Genomic DNA, 23774 nt, shown 5'->3' with positions numbered 1-23774 from the left:
TTCCATGTAGTTTGAAATTTCAAAATATATTAATATCATGACTTAAAGCAAATCAAAGCAATTACAGTAAGAATATGCTTTTTCAAATTATAATTTCGAAGTTTCTCATCCCTCCAAAATGCCAGAACTATAATAAAGTATCACTAATTCACTCAAAATGTGGGGATTGTGGGGGGGTGAAAAATCTAAATTGATTAATATAGAAATTCATTTTTCTACCTTATGATAACTCAGACTACTGTTAATATTTTATCTAGAGCACTCCCCAATTTTTTAAAATGAGTAGATAGGAATTATATTTAATTGATAATTATATTTGAAAACTGAATTTTCCAAATTTCTAAAACTACAATTCATTTTCTTAGACAGGTTAAACATATCCTAAGACTTATTAGCTATATGGTCTTCTCTATGTTAGTCTTCCAATTGCCTTCATCCTGATCCCTGGAAGTGACTCCCCAAATAAATTACTAGTACCCATGTCTTTGTCTCAGGCCCTGCTTTTAGGGGACCTAAACTAAGAAATATGCAAAAATAGATATCTAAACTAGATATAGATGTTATAAGAAAAGAAAACTACTAACTAGTATTCCCCATGAACATAGATGTAAAAATCCTCAACAAAACATTAGCAGGTTGGATTTAGCAATATAAAAAGAATAATTGAGCATGACTAAATGGAGTTATTCAAGAAATGCAAGACTGGTTCAATATTTTAAAAAATGATCAATATAATCCACCATATCTAGAGAATCTACAGTATAAAGAAGAGAATCTATGTAGGCTTATCAACTGATCCTTTAAAAAACTAATCCATCATCCATTATGATAAAAGCTCTCAGTGGCTTAGAAATACAAGGACTTCCTCAGGTTGGTAAAAGGTATCTACAAAACCCCTACAGCTAACATCATAGTTAATGGTAAAGGATCAAATGCTTTCCTCATAAGAGTGGGGACAAAGCATGGATTTCTCCACTCACAACTCCTATTCATCACTATATGTACTGGAAGTTCTAGCCAGTAGAATAAAGAAAGAAAAAGATATAGAAGGCATTCAGATTAAAAAGGAGGGAATAAAATTTTCCCTATTTGCAAACATGATTTTCTACGTAGAAAAATCTTAACAAATCAACAACAAAGTTTCTTGACTAATAACAGAATTTAGCAAGGTCACAGGATACAATGTTGATACACAAAAATTAATTGTATTTGTGTATATCAGCATTGAATAATTAGAAACCAAAATTGAAAAAATAATACCATTTACAATAAGTCCAAAATGCAATACTTTTATATAAATCTAATAAAACATGTATAGGGTCTATGTGCTGCAATCTACAAACTGCTGATGAAAGAAATCAAAGAAGACCTAAATAAATGCAGAGATAAACCATTCTCCTGTATTGGAAGATTAAACATAGTTAAGTTGTCAGTTCTACCCAAATCTAGCAGTATATGTGTGTGGGGTGTGTGTGTGTGTGTGTGTGTGTGTGTGTGTGTGTGTGTGTGTGTGTGTGTGTGTGTGTGTGTGTGTGTGTGTACATACATACATACACCAGATATACTGTGGAGGTTGAAGTGTTAGTCAATCAGTCGTGTCTGAGTCTTTGAGACCCCATGGACTGTAGCCCACCAGGCTCCTCAGTCTATAGAATTTCCCAGGCAAGAATACTGGAGTGAGTTGCCATTCCCTTCTCCAGGGGATCTTCCTGAGCCAGGGATTGAACCCAGGTCTCCTGCATCACAGGCAGATTCTTTACAGTTTGAACCACCAGGGAACACACAAGCTGTTTCTAAAATTATATAGAAAGCAAAGAAAACAGAATAACCAAACGATTTTCAAAATAAAGAACGTTGGATAAATCACACTCCTCAGTTTTAAGATTTACCATGAACAGTTCTCAGCAGTTTGATGTTGATGTACCTAAGCATAGATATCTTTGGATTTGTCTTATATATGACTTGCTGAGCTTCTTGAATATGTAGGTTTATCTCCTTTGCTAAATTTTGGAGGTTTTCAGTCATTGTTTCTTTAGATGTATGTTATGCACCACACTGTACTATTGAGTCCATCTAGTGAGTTTTAAGAACTTTTTTACTTTTGTATTTTTCAGCTCTAAAATTTCTATTTTCTCTTTCCATTTCCTCCAAGATACTCTATAATTCCATTCATTTCAAGATTTCTCATGCAAGTTGAGAATTTTCCTAATTCTTCACAAGCTAAGTACTTTTGAATTCTATCTTGCACACTTTGGACATTATAAGCCTTTCTGTGTTGTTTAAATCCATGAAGAAATTGATGCTTTTGTTTTGGCAGGCAACCATTTGGGTTTGGGCTGCAAGTTCTGACCAGATTTTTGTGGACTTTGCTTCAGCATTACATCTATTTTCAGTTGCCAGTATGGGCCTTGGACAGTGGTCTCTCCTGGAGTTCAGTTCTCAAAATCTTTGCACTTTTGCGTCAGATTGACATATGCACAGCTTAGCAGTGAGCTCAGAAGTTTATAAACAACAGGTTTCCAGGGCCAGGTCATTCTGCCAAGCTCCTCTTCAGCCATATCCCCTGAACTTTCTGGTTGTTTGAGACTTTCCTTTTGGTCCTCTGGCCAGAAAATTGGCCTTCCTTATCTCATTCTGCTGTGTACTTTCACAATTTTGCTCACATCTGGGGCCAAGTGATGGGAAGACAGGGAGAAACAAAAGTGGAGTTTTCCCTACTCTGGTATTCTGGCCTGGAGAATTCCATGGACTGTATCGTCTGTGGGGTCGCAAAGAGTCGGACACAACTGAGCGACTTTTGCTTTCACTTTCCCCCACTCTCTGGGGATTACTGCTTCTCTGACCTTCACTTTATGTTTAGCTGTTCTTGTGGCCCCACTGTTTGTGCCACTGATGCTTTCTTTAGGGAATTTCCTGGGGAGCTTGGTCATGAGAGAATACAGAAGAGAGAAGGGGAGAGAGAAAAGAAAAAAGAAAACAGTAGAAAAAGGGGATATCTTCCATTGTATTCAGGTGTCAGGAGACTTGTTTTCCATTCTTTGAACCCTAATTAGAGGGCTTCTCAGAGATCTCTTTGTCCTGACCTGGTGTTCAATTCTGGATTTTGGGTTTTAGGCCAGAAGGCAACTAAAGGAAGAATGGGAAACTCAGCACTGGGTCAGTGGTACTTTTGATACTGGTCGTCTTCTCCAACTTTCTGCTAATTTTTACTTTTTCTCAAAATAGTTGTCCCATGCTTTCTGTTCAGGTTTGATAGCTTCATTTAGTGGAAAAGGCAGCCTGGAGTGTGTGTACTTCATCTTACCCAGACCTAGAACCTGTTCACTGCCTTTGAGACTCTTAATAATCTGGTTTCCACGTTCTTTGTGCTTTGCTAAGTTGCTTCAGTCGTGTTTGACTCTCTGCGACCCCATGAACTGTAGCCCACCAGGCTCCTCTGTCCATGAGATTCTCCAGACAAGAATACTGGAGTGGGTTGCCATGCCCTCCTCCAGGGGATCTTCCCAACCCAGGGATTGAACCTGTGTCTCTTACATCTCCTGCATTGGCAGGTGGGTTCTTTACCACTAGCACCACCTGGGAAGCCTGACATTCTTTTCTGGTCCCCTTAAAGGTGATTTTGAAATGCTTCTACTCTTCAGGGTCACATGACCTGACCATTTTTGCTCCGGAAAGTGAGCTGAGAGCCTCTAGTTGGGATATTTGTTGAAAGCAGCTTTCTAAACCTGTATTGAGGTTAGAATGAAAGGGATTCCATATTCTCTCCAGAGTGTGTATTGGGTAGGATAAGGAGATGAGGTAAGAAAAATGGGAAAGTACATTTCCTCCTTACCTGTAAAATAGACATAATGAGATTCAGACATATCAAGCTTATAAATATGAATAGGGTCAATGTCCCTTCTCACCTTCCTGAGAAATTCTACTTTGTAATTATCAACCTCCATTTCAGAAACACTGTCATGATTGGTTTTCCTACTCTTCTAGTCAGGGGAATACAGACTATGGAGTAGAAATAATGACTTCAAGGTTAATTAATTGTCTCTGACAGGGGACCTGCCACCTTCCTCCCCTTGAGTCATCTCAGCAACCCCTGTCTGGGTCAGGGAGTGGCAAAAGGCCCTAGAAGCCCACATGCTGAGATGAACTTCGTAGCTGATTTGAAAACTTGATATGGACGCAAAAGGCCGGATGTCATCTTCATTTTCAGCCTGCCTGATGTTGCCTGCATATAGAGTTCTAGAGTCATTTGTCCAAGCTGAAGGGCTCATAGGGATCCTCAGAGCCACAGAGAACATAGATTGAGGTCCCATCCCTTCATTATACAAAAGGAGGAAGTGACTAGTTGAACGTCATACGAAAGGCAGTGGCGGCTCTGAGCGAAAAACTCTTTTTCCTGACTTCTGTCTGTCCTTTGCTCTTTCTGCTAGGCATGCATGCTAAGTCACTTCAGTTGTATCCAACTCTTTGCGACCCTATGGACTGTAGCCTGCCAGGCTCCTCTGTTCATGGGATTTTCCAGGCAAGAATACTGGAGTGGGTTGCCATGCCCTTCTCCAAAGGATCTTCCAGACCCAGGGATTGAACCCCGCGTCTCTTACATCTCCTGCATTGGCAGGTGGCTTCTTTACCACTACCGCCACCTGGCAGGTTTTTCTGCTACATTTTCTAAAGATGTTAAGGTGCAACCAAGTGACATAAGAATGTGTGACTCCTGGAATGATGGGTGGTCAGTCGGTTACAAGAGCAGATAGTGGCCTGGGATGGTCAGATTAGCACACTTAGGACTTTGTAACACTAAGGAAAATCCCATCACTCTTCAGATGGGAAAGATGACAGAGGGTGTCAAGTGCTAATAATTCTCATGGTCCCTGGGTAAGATACGAAATTGTTGTTCCTGTTTAAAGAGGAAATTGAAGCTCAGTTGTCTCAGTTGTATTGAGATACAAGCCAGAGAATAAAATGCAAAGTTTGAGTTAACACTTGACTCTGGTATTTCCTCATACATCTGTTTCTGATTCTTATGGTGAAGTCAGGTTTTATTAAAAGAATCCAATACCACAGCTGGTCATAACCAGGGTAAAAAGGTATTTTTATGGACCATTCTACTATATACAGTGTTATTTCTAATTTGTTTCATAGTCAGTTCAGTCACTCAGTCATGTCTGAATCTTTGTGGCCCAATGGACTGCATCATGCCAGGTCTCCCTGTCCATCACCAACTCCCAGAGCTTACTCAAATTCATGTCCATCGAATCAGTGATGCCATCCAGCCATCTCATCCTCTGTCATCCCCTTCTCCTCCTCCCTTCAATCTTTCCCAGCATCAGAGTCTTTTCCAATGAGGCAGTTCTTCACATCAGGTGGCCAAAGTATCGGAGCTTCAACATCAGTCCTTCCAGTGAATATTCAGGACTGATTTCCTTTAGAATTAAATGGTTTGATCTCCTTGCAGTCCAAGGGACTCTCAAGAGGCTTCTCCAACACCACAGTTCAAAAACATCAATCTATCGGTGCTCAGTTTTCTTTGTGGTCCAACTCTCACATCCATATATGACTACTGGGAAAACCATAGCTTTGACTAGATGGACCTTTGTCGGCAAAGCAATGTCTCTGCTTTTTAATATGCTGTCTAGGTTTGTCATAGCTTTTCTTCCAAGGAGCATGCTTCTTTTCATTTCATGGCTACAGTTACCATCTTCAGTGATTTTGGAGCCCAAGAAAATAAAGTCTGTCACTGTTTCCATTGTTTACCATGTATTTGCCATGAAGCAATGGGGCTGGATGCCATGATCTTAGTTTTTTGAATATTGAATTTTAAGCTAGCTTTTGCACTCTCCTCTTTCACTTTCATCAAGAGAATCTTCAGTTCCTCTTTGTTTTCTGCCATAAGGGTGGTGTCATCTGCATATCTGAGGTTATTGATATTTCTCCCAGCAATCTTGATTCCAGCTTGTGCTTCCTCCAGCCCAGCATTTTCAATGATGTACACTGCATATAAGTTAAATAAGCAGGGAGACAATATACAGCCTTGATGTACTCCTTTCCCAATTTGGAACCACTCTGTTGTTCCATGTCTGGTTCTAGCTGTTGCTTCTTGACCTGCATATAGATTACTGTGGAGGCAGGTCAGGTGGTCTGGTATTCCCATCTCTTGAAGAATTTTCCACAATTTGTTGTGATCCACACAGTCAAAGGCTTTGGCATAGTCAATAAAGCAGAAGTAGATGTTTTTCTGGAACTCTCTTGCTAAATCCAGCTTGAACAGCTGGAAGTTCTCAGTTCATGTACTGTTGAAGCCTTGCTTGGAGAATTTTGAGCATTACTTTGCTAGCATGTGAGATGAGTGCAACTGTGCAGTAATTCGAACATTCTTTGGCATTGCCTTTCTTTGGAATTGGAATGAAAACAGACCTTTTCCAGTCCTACGGCCACTGCTGAATTTTCCAAATGTCCTGGCATATTGAGTGCAGCACTTTCACAGCATCATCTTTCAGAACTTGAAATAGCTCAACTGGAATTCCATCACCTCCACTAGCTTTGTTCATAGTGATGCTTCCTAAGGCCCTCTTGAATTCGAATTCCAGGATGCCTGGCTCTAGGTGAGTGATCACACTATCGTGCTTATCTGGGTCATGAAGATCTTTTTTGTATAGTTCTTCTGTGTATTCTTGCCACCTCTTCTTAATATCTTCTGCTTCTGTTAGGTCCCTATCATTTCTGTCCTATATTGAGCCCATCTTTGCATGAAATGTTCCCTTGGTATCTCTAATTTTCTTGAAGAGATCTCTAGTCTTTCCCACTCTATTGTTTTCCTCTGTTTCTTTGCATTGATCACTGAGGAAGGCTTTCTTATCTCTCCTTGCTATTCTTTGGAACTCTAAATATATACAGTATTGTTTCTATTTTGTTTCATAAACACAAGTCAAATTACCTCTATGAGATTTTTTGTTGACCTTGTAAATAATTTATTGGCTCTGTGCGTAGCAAAACTAAAGAGTCTGAAGGGAGTGACCTGCCTGATGTTGTTGAAAAAGCATTTATGGTTTGTGATTCTAGGTGAGTCAGTAATCTTTCTGGATCTTAGGTTCCTGTCTGCATCCTGAGCATTTGGGACCAGATTTTTTATGATTTAGTCTAGCTTTGAAATTTTGTGCTTATGTAATTTGTGCTGCCTTGATATTTTCTTCAAAACTTTTAAATTCTTCTCCCTTACTGCATAATCTTCCCCTTCCATTAAATTTTGTGTGTGCACGTGTGTGTGTGTGTGTATAGGGTGTCTAGGGAATGAGGGAATAATTTAATAAAATTATTGTTCTGTGTTGCTTACCTAAGTATGTCACAATATAACAGAAAGACTTCTAAGAATTCTGAATGACTCTTTTATTGATAAGGCTATTTCCTGGAGAACAGATGTGATAATTGTGAACAAATATTGACTCATTGGAAGAGACCCTGATGCTGGGAAAAATTGAGGGCAGGAGGAGAAGGGGGCGCAGAGGGTAAGATGGTTAGATATCATCACTGACTCAATGGATATGAATTTGAGCAAACTCCAGGGGATAGTGAAGGACAGAGGAACCTAGCATGCTCCAGTCCATGGGGTTGCAAGGAGTTGGACATGACTTAGTGACTGAAAAACAACTACAAACTTACAAACTGTCTCCCCAAAACAAAGCTTTATTTAACCCTGTTGTTGTTCAGTATTCTAGTAATTCTGGATGGATAAGTAGGAATTGTTTTGTATTCTTTTTTACTTGTAATTTTCTAATCCTACAAATATAGAGAGGTCATCTTTCTCCTTAACACTTTCAGGATTTGAAAGTACTGTGTCTGAAAAGATCAAGTGTTTATTAGAAACAAGCACCTGTAGGAAATCACTTCAAGCAGTTAATTCTGATCTTTTTACACATGGGGAGCAAGGTAATAGAGTGAGGTCATGCATTGTAAGTGTGTGTGTATTTGTGTAGTTTAGACATCTTTTTATTTTAGAAGCTTTAAATTTATAGAAAAAAATGCAAAGATAGTATGAAGAGTTCCTAAATGCTCCACACCTAGTTTCCCCTGTTACAAACATCTTTCATTCGTATGTCACATAGGGCACAGCTTATTAACCAATCCTGGTACATTCAGTTCAGTTCAGTCGCTCAGTCATGTCTGATTCTTTGTGACCCCATGGACTGCAACACGCCAGGCCTCCCTGTCCATCACCAACTCCCGGAGTTTACTCAAACTCATCTCCATTGAGTTGGTGATGCCATCCAACCATCTCATCCTCTGTCATCTGTTTCTCCTCCCGCCTTCAATCTTTCTCAGCATCAGGGTCTTTTCCAATGAGTCAGTTCTTTGCATCAGGTGGCCAAAGAATTGAAGTATCAGCTTCAGCATCAGTCCTTTCAATGAATATTCAGGACCAATTTCCTTTAGGATGGACTGGTTGGATCTCCTTGCTGTCCAAGGGACTCTCAAGAGGCTTCTCCAACACCACAGTTCAAAAGCATCAACTCTTCAGCACTTAGCTTTCTTTAAAGTCCAACTCTCACATCCATATATGACTACTGGAAAAACCATAGCTTTGACTAGACAGACCTTTGTTGGCAAAGTAATGTCTCAGCTTTTTAATATGTTGTCTAGGATGGTCATAGCTTTTCTTCCAAGGAGCATGCTTCTTTTAATTTCATGGCTGCAGTCACTATCTGCAGTGATTTTGGAGCCCCCCAAAAATAAACTCTGTCACTGTTTCCACTGTTTCCCCATCTATTTGCCATGAAGTGATGGGACCAGATGCCATGATCTTAGTTTTCTGAATGTTGAGCTTTAAGCCAACATTTTCACTCTCCTCTTTCACTTTCATCAAGAGGCCCTTTAGTTCTTCTTCGTTTTCTGCCATAAGGGTGCTGTCCTCTGCATATCTGAGGTTATTGATATTTCTCCTGGCAATCTTGATTGCAGCGTGTGCTTCATTCAGTCCAGTATTTCCCATGATGTACTCTGCATATAAGTTAAATAATCAGGATGACAATATACAGTCTTGATGCACTCCTTTCCCCATTTTAAACTAGTCTGTTGTTCCATGTCCAGTTCTAACTGTTGCTTCTTGACCTGTATACAGATTTCTCAGGAGGCAGGTCAGGTGGTCTGGTATTCCCATCTCTTTAAGTATTTTCCACAGTTTGTTGTGATCCACACAGTCAAAGGTTTTTGTTATAGTCAATGAAGCAGAAGTAGCTGTTTTCCTGGAACTCTCTTGCTTTTTCAGTGATCCAGTGGATGTTGGCAATTTGATCTCTGGTTCCTCTGCCTTTTCTAAATCCAGCTTGAACATCTGGAAGTTCATGGTTCACGTACTGTTGAAGCCTGGCTTGGAGAATTTTGAGCATTACTTTGCTAGCATGTGAGATGAGTGCAATTGTGCAGTAGTTTTAGCCTTCTTTGGCATTGCCTTTCTTTGGAATCGGAATGAAAACTGACCTTTTTCAGTCCTGTGACCACTGCTGAGTTTTCCAAATTTGCTGGCATACTGAATGTAGCACTTTCGTAGCATCATCTTTTGTGATATGAAATAGCTCAACTGGAATTCCATCACTTTCACTAGCTTTGTTCATAGTGATGCTTCCTAAGGCCTACTTGACTTCATATTCCAGGATGTCTGGCTCTACGTGAGTGATCACACCATCATGATTATCTGGGTCATGAAGGTCTTTTTTGTATAGTTCTGTGTATTCTTGCCACCTCTTCTTAATATCTTCTGCTTTTGTTAGGTCCATACCATTTCTGTCCTTATTGTGCCCATCTTTACATGAAATATTCCCTTGGTATCTCTAATTTTCTTAAAGAGATCTCTAGTCTTTCCCACTTTATTGTTTTCCTCTATTTCTTTGCATTGATCACTGAGGAAGGCTTTCTTCTCTCCTTGCTATTCTTTGGAACTCTGCATTCAAATGGGTATATCTTTCCTTTTCTCCTTTGCCTTTCGCTTCTCTTCTTTTCACAGCTGCTTGTAAGGCCTCCTCAGACAACCATTTTGCCTTTTATCATTTCTTTTTCTTGGGGATGGTCTTGATCACTGCCTCCTGTACAATGTCATGAACCTCTGTCCATAGATGTTCAGGCGCTCTGTCTGTCAGATCTAATCCCTTGAATCTATTTGTCACTTCCACTGTATAGTCGTAAGAGATTTGATTTAGGTCATACCTGAATGGTCTAGTAGTTTTCCCTGCTTTCTTCAATTTAAGCCTGAATTTTGCAATAGGAGTTCATGATCTGAGCCACAGTTAGCTACCAGTCTTGTTTTTGCTGACTGTATAGAGCTTGAGACACCTGTATGCAGGTCAGAAAGCAACAGTTAGAACTGGACATGGAACAACAGACTAGTTTCAAATGGGGAAAGGAGTACATCAAGGCTGTATATTGTCATCCTGCTTATTTAACTTATATGCACAGTAGATCATGAGAAACGCTGGGCTGGAGGAAGCACAAACTGGAATCAAGATTGCTGGGAGAAATATCAATAACCTCAGATATGCAGATGACACCACCCTTGTGGCAGAAAATGAAGAAGAACTAAAGAGCCTCTTGATGAAAGTGAAATAGGAGAGTGAAAAAGTTGGCTTAAGGCTCAACATTCAGAAAACTAAGATCATGGCATCCAGTCCTATCACTTCATGGCAAATAGGTGGGGAAAAAGTGGAAACAGTGGCTGACTTTATTTTTTTGGGCTCCAAAATCACTGCAGATTGTGATTGCAGCCATGAAGTTACTCCTTGGAAGGAAAGTTATGACCAATCTAGTCAGCATATTGAAAAGCAGAGACATTACTTTGCCAACAAAGGTCCATTTAGTCAAGGCTATGGTTTTTCCAGTAGTCATATATGGATTTGAGAGTTGGAGTATGAAGAAAGCTGAGTGCCAAAGAATTAATGCTTTTGAACTGTGGTGTCGGAGAAGACTCTTGAGAGTCCCTTGGGCAGCAAGGATATCCAACCAGTCCATCCTAAAGGAGATCAGTCCTGGGTGTTCATTGGAAGGACGGATGTTGAAGCTGAAACTCCAATACTTTGACCACCTGATGCAAAGAGCTGACTCATTTGAAAAGACCCTGATGCTGGGAAAGATTGAGGGCAGGAGGAGTAGGGGATGACAGAGGATGAGATGGTTAGATGGCATCACCGACTCAATGGACATGGGTTTGGGTGGACTCCGGGAGTTGGTGATGGACAGGGAGGCCTGGCGTGCTGCCGTTCATGGGGTCACAAAGAGTCGGACATGACTGAGCGACTGAAATGATAGAGCTTTTCCATCTCTGGCTGCAAAAAATATAATCAATCTGATTTCAATATTGACCATCTGGTGATGTCCATGTGTAGAGCCTTCTCTTGTGTTGTTGAAAGAGTGTGTTTGCTATGACCAGTGTGTTCTCTTGGGAAAACTCTGTTAGTCTTTGCCCTGCTTCATTCTGTACTCCAAGGCCAAATTTGCCTTTTACTCCAGGTACTTCTTGACTTCCTACTTTTGCATTCTAGTCCCCTACGATGAGAAGAACATCTTTTTTGGGTGTGAGTTCTAGAATGTCCTGTAGGTCTTCATAGAACCATTCAAATTCTGCTTCTTCAGCATTACTGGTCGAGGCATAGACTTGGATTACTGTGCTATTGAATGGTTTGCCTTGGAAATGAATAGAGGCCATTCTGTTGTTTTGAGATTGCGTCCAAGTACTGCATTTCAGACTCTTTTGTTGACTATGATGGCTACTGCATTTCTTCTAAGGGATTCTGATACATCAGTATCACCTAAATGTATTGTATTCAGATATTCTTATTTTTTAAAATAAATTTATTTATTTTAGTTGGGGGCTAATTACTTTACAATATTGTAGTGGTTTTTGCCATACATTGACGTGAATCAGCCATGGGTTTACATGTGTTCCCCATCCTGAACCCCCCTCCAACCTCCCTCCCCATCCCATCCCTCTGGGTCATCCCATTGCCCCAGCTCTGAGCATTTGTCTCATGCATCGAACCTGGAATGGTGTTCTGTTTCATATATGATAATATACATGTTGCAATGCTATTCTCTCAGAATGTCCCACCCTCACCTTCTCCCTCAGAGTCCATAAGACTGTTCTGTGCATCTGTGTCTCTTATTCTGTCTCGCATATAGGGTTATCATTACCATCTTTCAAATTCCATATATATGCATTAGTATACTGTATTGGAAGCAACCTAGATGTCCATCAACAGACGAATGGATAAGGAAGCTCTGGTACATATACACAATGGAATATTACTTAGCCATTAAAAAGAATACATTTGAATCAGTTATATTGAGATGGGTGAAACTGGAGCCCATTATACAGAGTGAAGTAAGCCAGAAAGAAAAACACCAATACAGATATTCTTATTTTTTACCTAATATCCTTTCTCCATTCCAGGATCCCTTCCAGGACAGCAATTATACTTAGTCACCATATCTCTTTAGGTTCCTTATGGTTTGGGAGTTTCTCAGGCTTATTTTTTTTTGATGGTGTTGTTGGGGAGGAAAAATAATTTTCCCTTTACCCTTCTAAGGTTCTTGGCTGAGATCCCCCCTCATGATAAAAGACAGATTAACAGGAGAAAAACAAAGAAATTTAATAACATGTATTCCTCTTGTATGGTCTTCTCAGGTGGCTCAGTGGTAAAGAATCCACCTGCCAATGCAGGAGATGCAGATTCAATCCCTGGGTGGGGAAGATCCCCTGGAGGAGGGCATGACAACCCACTCCAGTATTCTTGCCTGGGAAATCCCATGGACAGAGGAGCCTAGTGGGCTACAGTCCATGGGGTCACAAAGAGTTGGACATGACTTAGTGACTAAACAACAATTATTCCTTTATACATGGGAAAGACCCAGGAAAACTGAGTAATTCCCTGAAATCGCCCAAACCACCACCTTAAATGCCTCTAGATAAAGACAAAAGATTTGGTGGGAGGAGGTGGACAAGGCTGGTTATGGGAGGTTTTCATGCAAAGTACAGTAAGCAAGGGCATGGTTGTTATGCAGATTTAAGTCTCTAACTTCTCCATAGGTGAGAGTTTCTAGAGACTTGGTCATCCTCCTCATCCTCCTCTCCCTGGTACAGAGAGGGAGACACTCTTGCAAACAGAGGTCTCTTACCAAAGGGTACCTCCTACTCAGGTTTTCAGAGCTTCTTCTATATCTGCTGTTTCTTAAAAATAGCTCAAGTAATCCTTATGCCAAAGAAGCATTTTGAAGTGGCAAATTCTGCTCCCTTTCAACTTGATAGTTTTAAGGAGTGAAGCCCCAAATTTTTAAAATTCTCCTTCAATTTGCCGTTTTTCTTTTTAATGGCTAATGTGGTTTTTGGAGATGATTCTGTGTTGTTTGAATGTGGGGTGAACATGACATTCTCCTGGGGCCTAGTTGATCTGCTTTTGTTCCAGGGGCCAATTGTACTTTACTTCGAATGTGTATGGTTAGCTATGATGGATGGTGTTGGAAGGTGGAGGGAAATGTGGGCCCCCTGCCAGGTGACACAGTCATTTTAGATCAGTCTTCCCCGTTAGAACAGGATCAAATCTAGTTTTTCAATGGTGGCTCTGTAGTAGCCTCTGTAGGCATGATTCTATTAAATGGAAATGCCATTTTAGGGTCCTTAACAAAGCTTACGTGAAATATTGGGTGGGCCAAAACTTTTGTTTGGGTTTTCCCATAACATCTTATGGAAAAACCCAAATGAACTTTTTGGCCAACTCAATAGTACGCTTGCTAGAAATTTGTTGGGAAGTAATATACAAGAAGATTCTAACATGTAACCTGGGAGTCATCCTTATCATTCTCCCCCCTTTATCACCTGCTATATCTAATCAGTCATTGTCTTATCAATTTTACCCCTCCCCCAATATCTAAGAGTTTATACATTCTCATTGCTTTCTCCATTACCATCCCAGTCCAAGCTCTCTTCAACTGCCATCTGGAATACTATAATTGTCTCCTAACTAGACTTCTTACTTCTACTCTGGCCCCCTTTCAATGCATTTTTTTTATTGCAGTCACTAATTTATTCATTCATTTAATCAAAATATATTTATCAGGTACTCACCATGTGCTAGGCACCATTCTATGTGTTGGTAATATAGCAGTGAACAAAACAAAGCCCATGAACTCATACAGTTACATATTATTGGGAGAGGTGAGCAATAAGCAAATATTTAATAAAATGTTAGGTCATGATAATGCCATGAAGAAAAATTAAAGAGATAAGGAAGTAGTGTCAGGGGTGAAATTTTAGATGGACTTGGCAGAGAAGACTTGTCTAAGTAGTTGGCATTGAAGCAGAGACCTGAACTAAGAGAGAGGGTGATCCATGCAAATGTCTAGGGAAAGAACATTCTAGGTAGAATTAACAGCAAGTTCAATGCCTTGCAGGTGGGAATAAGGTTGACATTTTCTAGGAATAGCAAGTAAGCCAGTGTGACTGGACTAGAGCTAACGAAGGGAGAGTAGGGGAAGAAGCCAGGGGCAGAACTCTGAAGATCATGGTACAAGGACATGGGTTTTTCTTCTTAGTGTAATTGAAAGCCACGTGTGTGTGTGTGTGTGTGTGTGTGTGCATGCATGTGTGCGTGCAGGTGCATGGGTGTGTGTTGTCGCTTCAGTCATGTCTGACTCTTTGCAACCCTATGGACTGTTGCCCAACAGGCTCCTCTGTACATGGGATTCTCCAGACAAGAATACTGAAATGGGTTTCCATGTCCTCCTCCAGGGGATCTTCCTGACCCAGGGACCAAACCTGCATCTCTTACATCTAACCAGCATTGACAGTCAGGTTCTGTACCATTAGTGCCACCTGGTAAGCAATAGAAAGCCTTAGGAAGATTTAAAACAGAGGAGTGGCATGACTGAGTGATTTTTTTTTCATAATATTAATGATATGACATTCTCCTACTTTTAAAAGCTTGCAAAAGCTTCCCATGGATTTTGGGATAAAGATCAAATTATTTACTACAGATAATTAATTACCTACAAGGCCTGTACGGTTGTGCTCCATCTGAGTCTTCAGCCTCATACTGTATTATGTCTTCAAGTCTTTGTATTTATTAATCTTTATCTTGGCACAGGGGCTTTAAGTATGCTATCTCCCATACCTGGAAGTACCCCCGCCCTTTTTGTTTCATTAATGCCTATTCATCCCTTGGATCTCATTTTATTGTTCATTTTCACTGCCTGGGTAAACATTCTCCCATTATGGATGTTTATAGCACTATCTTCATCTCAGTCATAGCATTTGCTGCTGCTAAGTCGCTTCAGTTGTGTCCGACTCTGTGCGACCCCATAGACGGCAGCCCACCAGGCTCTGCCATCCCTGGGATTGTCCAGGCAAGAACACTGGAGTGGGTTGCCATTTCCTTCTCCAATGCATAAAAGTGAAAAGTGAAAGTGAAGTCACTCAGTCGTGTCCGACTCTTCGTGACCCCATGGACTGCAGCCTACCAGGCTCCTCCATCCATGGGATTCTCCAGGCAAGAGTACTGGAGTGGCATGCCATCGCCTTCTCTGCATAGCATTTGTCATAAGTGCAATTCTGTATTTGTATAATTATTTGAATAACATAATTTTGCTATGCAAAATTGGAAGCTTTGTCACTATTATATCCTTGGCAGCCATAGTACTTTGTATCTTCACAGAAAACACAAAATCAGCATTTATTGAATGAATGAATGAATGAATAAAATACATTTCCCTAAGGTCTAACTTATGTATCTTATATTGAGGTGGGTATGGGGGCTTGAAAAGAATCTGTTACATGCTATGTGTTTGAGATACCCACGTAATGTGTCATATACCTTTTATTCTGTACCTGATGCCCTCTATTGATTAATTAGGTAGAGCCGTTCTCTCTGAGTACTATAGTTTTCACAGATCTATCAGCTTACTGGATATCGTTACTGCTCTGCTTGTGTGGTAGTTTCAGCTTGTAGCAGAGACTTATTCCATCAGGCTCTGTAGCCTCTTTTGTGCATTGATGGGCATAGTGGGTCTTGCTGCTGCTCTACTGAGTAGAGAAGTACCCTGTTGATGGATGCCATTGCTCTGATAGGTCCTCTTACATTACCAGAGTTGCCTATGATAAAGTTAAGGATGTGTGTATGTGGTGGGGGGATCTTTCTGTATTATGTTGTCCTCTGTAGAGGAACCCTAAAGAGTGTCTCTGGGGCCACTGATGTTTCAGTTCAGTGAAAACTCTTTCCTCTTTCTTGGGACATATGCACATGCATGGGGCGTCCCAGGTGGTGCTAGTGGTAAAGAACTCACCTGCCAATGCAGGAGACATAAGAGATATGGGTTTGATCCCTGGGTTGGGAAGATTCCCTGGAGAAGGGAATGACAACCCACTCCAGTATTCTTGCCTGGAGAATCCCATGGACAGAGGAGCCTGGCAGGCTGCAGTCCATGGGTCGCAAAGAGTCGGACACGACTGAGCGACTTAGTACAGCACACACACACATGTATACTAGAGACCGAGACTGCTGCTCTCAAACATTATGTGAGCTGTGGAATCAGACATACAGACTTGGCTTCCTCTCACAACTCCACACATTACTGGCTGGATGACCTTGTATGTTGTTAACTTTGAGCTTCAGTTGTTTCCTCATCCATGAAATGGTACAACAACTTCCTTGCAGGGTCCTTATAATAAATGCTTATAAAGCTTTTACTACAGGGTGTGATGTAATAAGGATAGCTAACCAGTTTGTGCATTAGGAACGGTTCCGAGTGCTATATAAATATTACCTCATGTAAACATGCTCACAAACCATCCTGTGAAGGAGGTACTATAATCTCTATTTTATAAATGAAGAAACGGAGGTACAGAGAGGTTAGGTAATTAATTTGTCCAATATCACACAGCTGGAAGTAGCAGAGCTGAGAGGGAGGAGCTGGGGTTTTAGAGCTGAGCTCTAAAATCCTTTTCCCTTCTCGATTCTAGAATTCTATACATTGAATTAGTACAGGGTCATTGTATTACATAATAGATATATTCATTCACTACCCCACTTCCCACAGCGGTCCTTCTATGTATTAGGGCTAACACTAAAACCACCCCACTCCCCATAGCGGTCTTTCTCCAAACCAGTATTAGGGCTAACGCTAATGAACAGATAAAAGCATAAGTAACTGCCTGACTTTCTTTTATCTGAGAATAATTGAATATTCCTGGCAGCCAAAGGCTCTGAGCAGAGTGGATCTTTAGGATTACTGGCTTAAAAGAGGGCTTCATTGCAGTCCATGCTATCCCAGAGGTCTTCCCTGATGTTTATATCTTTAAAAAGGAGCAGGGACACTGAAAATTAAATTCAGGTTGGTCTTCCCAGGTTATGTGAGAGTTATTGTGGCTTGCAGATGTCTGGTTTTGGACAGATAATTTGTTCTCAGGCATATCGAGTATCTTGGGGTCTGTGTATGATATTATTGACATGGATAATAAAAATAAATGCTAAAGAATAAGGCTTATCATATTGCAAAGAATGAAAAAACCACATTCCTACCAAAAAATGTGAAATCACACACATATGCACAACCTAACTATATATGACTACTAAAACCACAGCAAGACAATTCTAGAAAATACACAGAAAAAACTCTGATAATCTTGAGGATTTATCCCAGTGATTCCCAAACTTTGGGAATTCTCACTTGGGGAGATTTAAAAACTGCTGATACTGAGGTTGCACCCCAAACCAATTAGAATGTCTGGGGGGGCAGGGTGGGAGCCAGGCTTATTTATTTTTTTAAAGATCCCTAGGTAAGTGGACTGTGCAACAAAATTTTGGAACCAGTGTTTTAGCTTATCCATACAGAAGTTATCATCTTTTGAAGGCCTTTGATGATCTGACATTATTTAGTAAATTAATCTCCAAGGTAGGATTTCAAAGTATTAGAAAAGGGTGGATATTTCTTGAGATCATGGACGTTGTTCTTGGAAGGCATCTCTTCATTAGATATATTTAATTATTTTTAAAATTTATCCACCTATTTATTTATTTCGGCTGTGCTGGGTCTTCATCGCTTCTCACAGGCTTCCTCTGGTTGCTGCAAGTGAGGGGCTACTCTTCATTGCAGTGTGTGGGCTTCTTATTGCAATGGCTTCTCTTGTTGCAGAGCATGGGCTCTAGGGCACACGGGTTCAGTAGTTGTGGCACAGGGAGGGGCTTTGTTTCTCCACAGCGTATGAGATCTTAGTTACTGTGCCAGGGATTGAACTCATGTTCCCTCCATTGGCAGGCAGATTCTTAACTACTGGACCACCAGGGAAGTCTCCTCATTAGAGTTAGCCTCAAATATTTAAGAAGAGATGGAAGTTGTAGAGGAGAAGGAAAAGAAATGGCTCCAAATTTTTTTTTAATAGAAGGAGCTTGGGGAGCATGATTTGGTTTTAACTTGTTGTGACTGTTTGTAAGAAACACCAATATCTTTAGGTTTGTTTAGGATGGCTGATGGAGATTGTGTGGGATGATAAAGCCATCAATTATTACTACCATGGAGGTGAAGAGGAATTTATACTTTCTTTTGCTAAGGTGTTTTTCAACAAAATCTTGAGGAAGATAAGGTTCTCAGCAAAATCTGCAATTGTAATTGTGTAGCATCAGCTTTTTTTCCTTTCTCCATTCATTAGTTTCCAACCCCACTAAAGACCACCAATAAACAATCACTAATATTTGCATAGTTTTTAACTTCTGGAGATGCTGTTTTGAATCACTTGTTACATCAACACACAATGGCTTGACCCAAAGAAAGAACTCATTGAATGCAATATCAGGATCCAATGAATAGAAATACTGATTGAGTTCAAACAAATATTCCGTGAAACTCAGTCTCATCAGTCTCTGAAAACTTGAGTCTAATGTGTTTCAGATGCTCTAGAATGGCTAATTGCATTTCTGAACTATGTCTCTGAACAGCTGTATATTCTTAAACATTCACCAAAAATGAGGAATTCCTTTAGGGTAGCTTTTACTTCAGACTTTGTCACCTCCTGGAGCTGTCTCTTCTCCATTTCTTTGATAAGTGCCTTCTTAACATCTGTTTGCATTTGCACTTATTTTCTCTAAGCTCGTAAATTGTATTGATGATTTTGAATCTTTTATCAAATAGAGGTTGATAGAAGCATTTAAAAAATATTATGAACTTCTCTATGAAAGTTAGCTTTTGTTTGAGCAATTGTAAACTGAAAGTTTTTGAGGGCCCTAGATAATTGCCAGGCTTCCCTGGTGGTTCAGTAGTAAAAAATCCTGCCTGCCAATGCAGGAGACTGGGGTTCTATCCCTGGGTTGGGAAGATCACCTGGAGAAGAACATGGCAATCTACTCCAGTGCTCTTGCCTACAAAATCCCATGGACAGAGGAGCCTGGCAGCTACAGTCCATAGTGTTGCAAAAGAGTTGGACACGACTTATCGACTAAATAACAACAACATGGATATAAATATGAGCGCATGATGAGGCTTAAAATTCACTGGAAGTTGAATCTCCCGCCATCTTGGACCTTGTTAGTTCTAATCAGTTTATGTCATGTCCTCAGGCTATGTCAGGGCTTCCCTGGTGGCTCAGTGTTAAAGAATCCACCGCCAATACAGGACGCTTTGTTTGATCCCTGGGTCAGGAAGATACCCTGGAAAAGAATACCAGTCCAGTATTCTTGCCTGGAGAATTCCATGGACAGAGGAGCCCGGTGGACTACAGTCCATGGGGTCACAAAGAGTCAAACAAGACTGAGCTACTAAACAACAACAGATAACTGTTGGGCATCCTGGCTGTATTCTGGGTGCTCTATGGGTATTCTTTCACCACATCTTTCTTGGAAAACTTGAGAAATTTACCTCCTCTCAACAGTCCTTTCTTTCTTCCTGTTCTCAACAGCATAGTGGCCCCCTCAGTCGTGGCACATTCCAGTCTCCATGCCACAGCCTCTGTGAGAGAAAACAGAGCCTCCCGAGCACAGCTTGAGGGTCTTTTCCTACCTCAGGGCCTTTATATTCCTCCTGGTAAGCTGTGAGTCCAAGTTTCTCAAGAGTCCCCCATCGCCTCATTAAGACAGGAGCCCAGGAGGGTGTGGGTGGGGAAAGATGGTGGGCAGCCCCGCAGCACCGTAGTCTTTCTTTCTGGCCCCTTAAGGTGGGATCCCTCCTCTGGCCTTCAAGAGCTGCCTCCCCCAAATCAAGGTAAATGTTTAAAGTCTTCCACCCTCCCTTGGACACGACTGCCACCTTCCCCTCCTCCCCTTCCATCCTTCACAGCACAAGCTCTGGTTGGGCCAGTGGAGCTGGTTTTATGTTACTTTCATCAAACATAAAACCTCCTCACTGGAAATAGATGGGGAAACAGTGGAAACAGTGTCAGACTTTATTTTTTTGGGCTCCAAAATCACTGCTGATGGTGATTGCAGCCATGAAATTAAAAGACGCTTACTCCTTGGAACGAAGGTTGTGGCCAACCTAGATAGCATATTTAAAAGCAGAGACGTTACCTTGCCAACAAAAGTCCATCTAGTTAAGGCTATGGTTTTTCCAGTGGTCATGTATGGATGTGAGAGTTGGACAGTGAAGAAAGCTGAGCGCCGCAGAATTGATGCTTTTGAACTGTGGTGTTGGAGAAGACTCTTGAGAGTCCCTTGTACTGCAAGGAGATCCAACCAGTCCATCCTAAAGGAGATCAATCCTGGGTGTTCATTGGAAGGACTGATGTTGAAGCTGAAACTCCAATACTTTGGCCACCTCATGAGAAGAGTTGACTCATTGGAAAAGACCCTAATGCTGGGTAGGATTGGGGGCAGGAGGAGATGGGGACGACAGAGGATGAGATGGTTGGATGGCATCACCGACTCGATGGACATGGGTTTGGGTAAACTCCGGGAGTTGGTGATGGACAGGGAGGCCTGGCGTGCTGTGATTCATGGGGTCGCAAAGAGTCAGACATGACTGAGCGACTGAACTGAACTGAACTGAATAGCTCTGGCTGGGAAGTCGGGGCAGAGGTGAGAGCAAACAGCGAAGGTGACCTCAGTGCTGCTGCTGGGGCCAGGCGGGTGTGGCGCCAGGGGGATGCTGGGGTGAGGGGGCTGTGGGGCCAGGGGGCTGCCAGGGAGGCTGCTGGGCTTTGGCCTAGGCGACAGCCACCCCTGCTGGGTGACCAGGATTAGGCAAGGATGGCCGAGGAGCAGAGCCCCTTCCTGGGATGGAAAGTCTATGCAGGGGAAGTCTGATGGAAAGTCCAACACAGGGCAGGACCTCACTGTCAGGCTAGGAGATTCCCTCCGTGTCAGCTGGCCTTGAGCTGGCATTGAAATCTGACCAAGGTCAGGGCAAGTCAAAGGGGAGCAGCCAGGCTCAGGGAAGGTTGACCCCTGCTGTTCCCTCCAGCACGTTTCTCCTACTGGTCCTGGGGGCCTCTAAGCCTAAGAGAATTTGCTGCAAAAAGGTGATTGACAGGCCATCTCTTCCTTGCCCCGCCCCCTGCCCCTCCTCCACTCGGCTTGTTTTGAGGAGGGGCTCATTGGTCCCCTCTCTAAGCAGACCCCAGGACGAAGGCCTGGATTAGGAGTGCCAGCATGCCACAGGCAACTGAATCAGGTAGCTTTTAACATACAATAGGTATACATACATAGGTAGCTTTTAACATACAATAGGTGTAAGTTCCACCAAGGGGGAGGGGCATTTATTCCCACTATTACAAACTGCAATCAGACTTTTCCTTTGTATACCACTCTTTGGTCGTAGGTTAAGAATAATGTGATTTTGTGCCAAATGGCCTGGAGGTCAATGCTCAGACATTCAGGAAAATGTCTAGAAGGGACCTTAGACATCCTGGAATCCAGCGTTTTTCCAAACTTCGGTGCACATAGGAAGCACCTAGAGGGCTTGTGGGACCACAGACTGCTGGGCCCCACCCCAGAGATCAGGATTCTGGATCTGGGGAGACCTGAGAATTTGCATTGCCAAGGACTTCTCGTGGGAGGTTCATGCTGCTGGTCTGGGCACTGCACTTGGAGAACCAAGGGTCTAATCCAACGTCTTCATTTCATAAATGGATCAGCTGAGGCAGAACCCCAGCTGGATTCCAGAATTAGCTTAACGCTTACCAGGTGTTATGACTTTGCAGTCTCATTTAGCTGTTCTGTGCCTGCGTTTTCTCATCTACAAAATTAGGTAAGAACCTCGGTCATGCCTACCTCCTGTTCAATTTACTGGTGGCTGCTATTGGAGAAGGCAATGGCACCCCACTCCAGTACTCTTGCCTGGAAAATCCCATGGATGGAGGGGCCTGGTAGGCTGCAGTCCATTGGGTCACTAGGAGTCGGACACGACTGAGCGACTTCACTTTCATGCACTGGAGAAGGAAATGGCAACCCACTCCAGTATTCTTGCCTGGAGAATCCCAGGGACCGGGGAGCCTGGTGGGCTTCCGTCTATGGGCTCGCACAGAGTCGGACACGACTGAAGCGACTTAGCAGCAGCAGCAGCAGCTATTGGGTAGTTAAACTTAGGCTTTTAGCAACAACCCTCTGGTTTGGTGTGGCGCTGTCACATGGTTATAAGTTCCAGGAGCTTAGATAGCTTCCCTCTGGTTCCTGGGTCAGGTTTAAGCCCTGCCTTTCCTGTGTGGAGGACAGAGAGAGGAAGATGCCATCAGGTTGGCGGTAGGACATAAAACTTTGTTCTTTTAGTTGTAGTTTTCTCATTTTGCGTTTGCCTCTTTTGTTTGCTTACATTTCTAAGAATATTGGTTTTCTTTTTTCATGTAGAAAGTTTCCCAATGTTTTCCTTTTCTGTTACTTTTATATTCTTTGAATTTAAAAATTCTTTTACCATCTGATCATAAGGCTATTCAAGGATATATTTTCTTATTTTCCTTGTGGTATTTTACCTTGTATACCCTTATCCCTCTGGAGTTATTTTGACATGTGTTATAAAGTTTGGATCTTGCTTGACTTTCCTTTTTTTGTAAATGGCTAAACTCTGGCATCATTTGTTGAGTAATCCCTTTCCTCTCTTTTGATGTCTGGTTGTGCATTCTTAGCACTCTAGGAATGTAGAATAGGTGGGAGTGAGATTTTTGTCCAAGCCCATTTTTTTTTTTTTCAGATGAGGAAGTTGAGGCCCAGAGTAGCTAACTGGTTTTCCTAAGGTCATATTAGTTAATGGAGAAGCTCTGACTTCTTTTGTTTGTTTGTTTATTTATTTATTTATTTGCTGTTTAAAATGATCCATTGAAAATGATCCATGAATCTTCTTTTTTTTTAATTTTTTTTTTGGCCATGCTGAGTCTTCTTTGCTGTGCTCGGGCTTTCTCTAGTTGGGGTGAGCAGTGGCTTTTCTTGTTGCAGAGCATGGGCTCTAGAGTGCAGGTTCAGTAGTTGTTGCTCGTGGGCTTCATTGCTCCTTGACATGTGGAATCCTCTCGGAGTAGGAGTGGAACCCGTGGACCCTGCACTGGCAGGAGGATTCTGAACCGCTGAGCCACCAGGAAAGTCCAGATGTCTGTGACTTCTAATCTGAGTTTGAGATATATAGGTCTGCTTTTCTATTGAGCTCCAGGGACATTTGATAGGAGAAAGGTAACTAACCGGCCACAAAGTAAATGAGCATGACCTAGGGTCTCTGAAAGGTAGAGACCAGCCTTCCTCAGACATCCCAGAGAAACCAGTAAATATTTACTGCATACCTATGTTCAAACTCCCCTGGTGGTTCAATTGTAAACAATCTGCCTGCAGTGCAGGAGA

General features: G+C 41.8%; 1 long non-coding RNA gene across 1 annotated transcript in view; it reads right to left on the bottom strand.

Annotated features, from left to right (window-relative positions):
• The window catches only part of LOC145536197 (uncharacterized), a 79531-nt gene extending 76093 nt beyond the window's left edge, over nucleotides 1–3438 (bottom strand). Inside the window, exon 1 of the long non-coding RNA XR_014075697.1 lies at nucleotides 1686–3438. This is a non-coding gene — a long non-coding RNA (uncharacterized LOC145536197). The remainder of the gene's footprint in view (nucleotides 1–1685) is intronic.
• Nucleotides 3439–23774: the final 20336 nt, after the last annotated feature.

The sequence above is a fragment of the Giraffa tippelskirchi genome, chromosome X, assembly GCF_054371585.1.
Source record: "Giraffa tippelskirchi isolate mGirTip1 chromosome X, T2T-mGirTip1v1.2.pri, whole genome shotgun sequence".
Taxonomy (NCBI): domain Eukaryota; kingdom Metazoa; phylum Chordata; class Mammalia; order Artiodactyla; family Giraffidae; genus Giraffa; species Giraffa tippelskirchi.
This window is presented reverse-complemented; position numbering and strand designations above follow the sequence as displayed.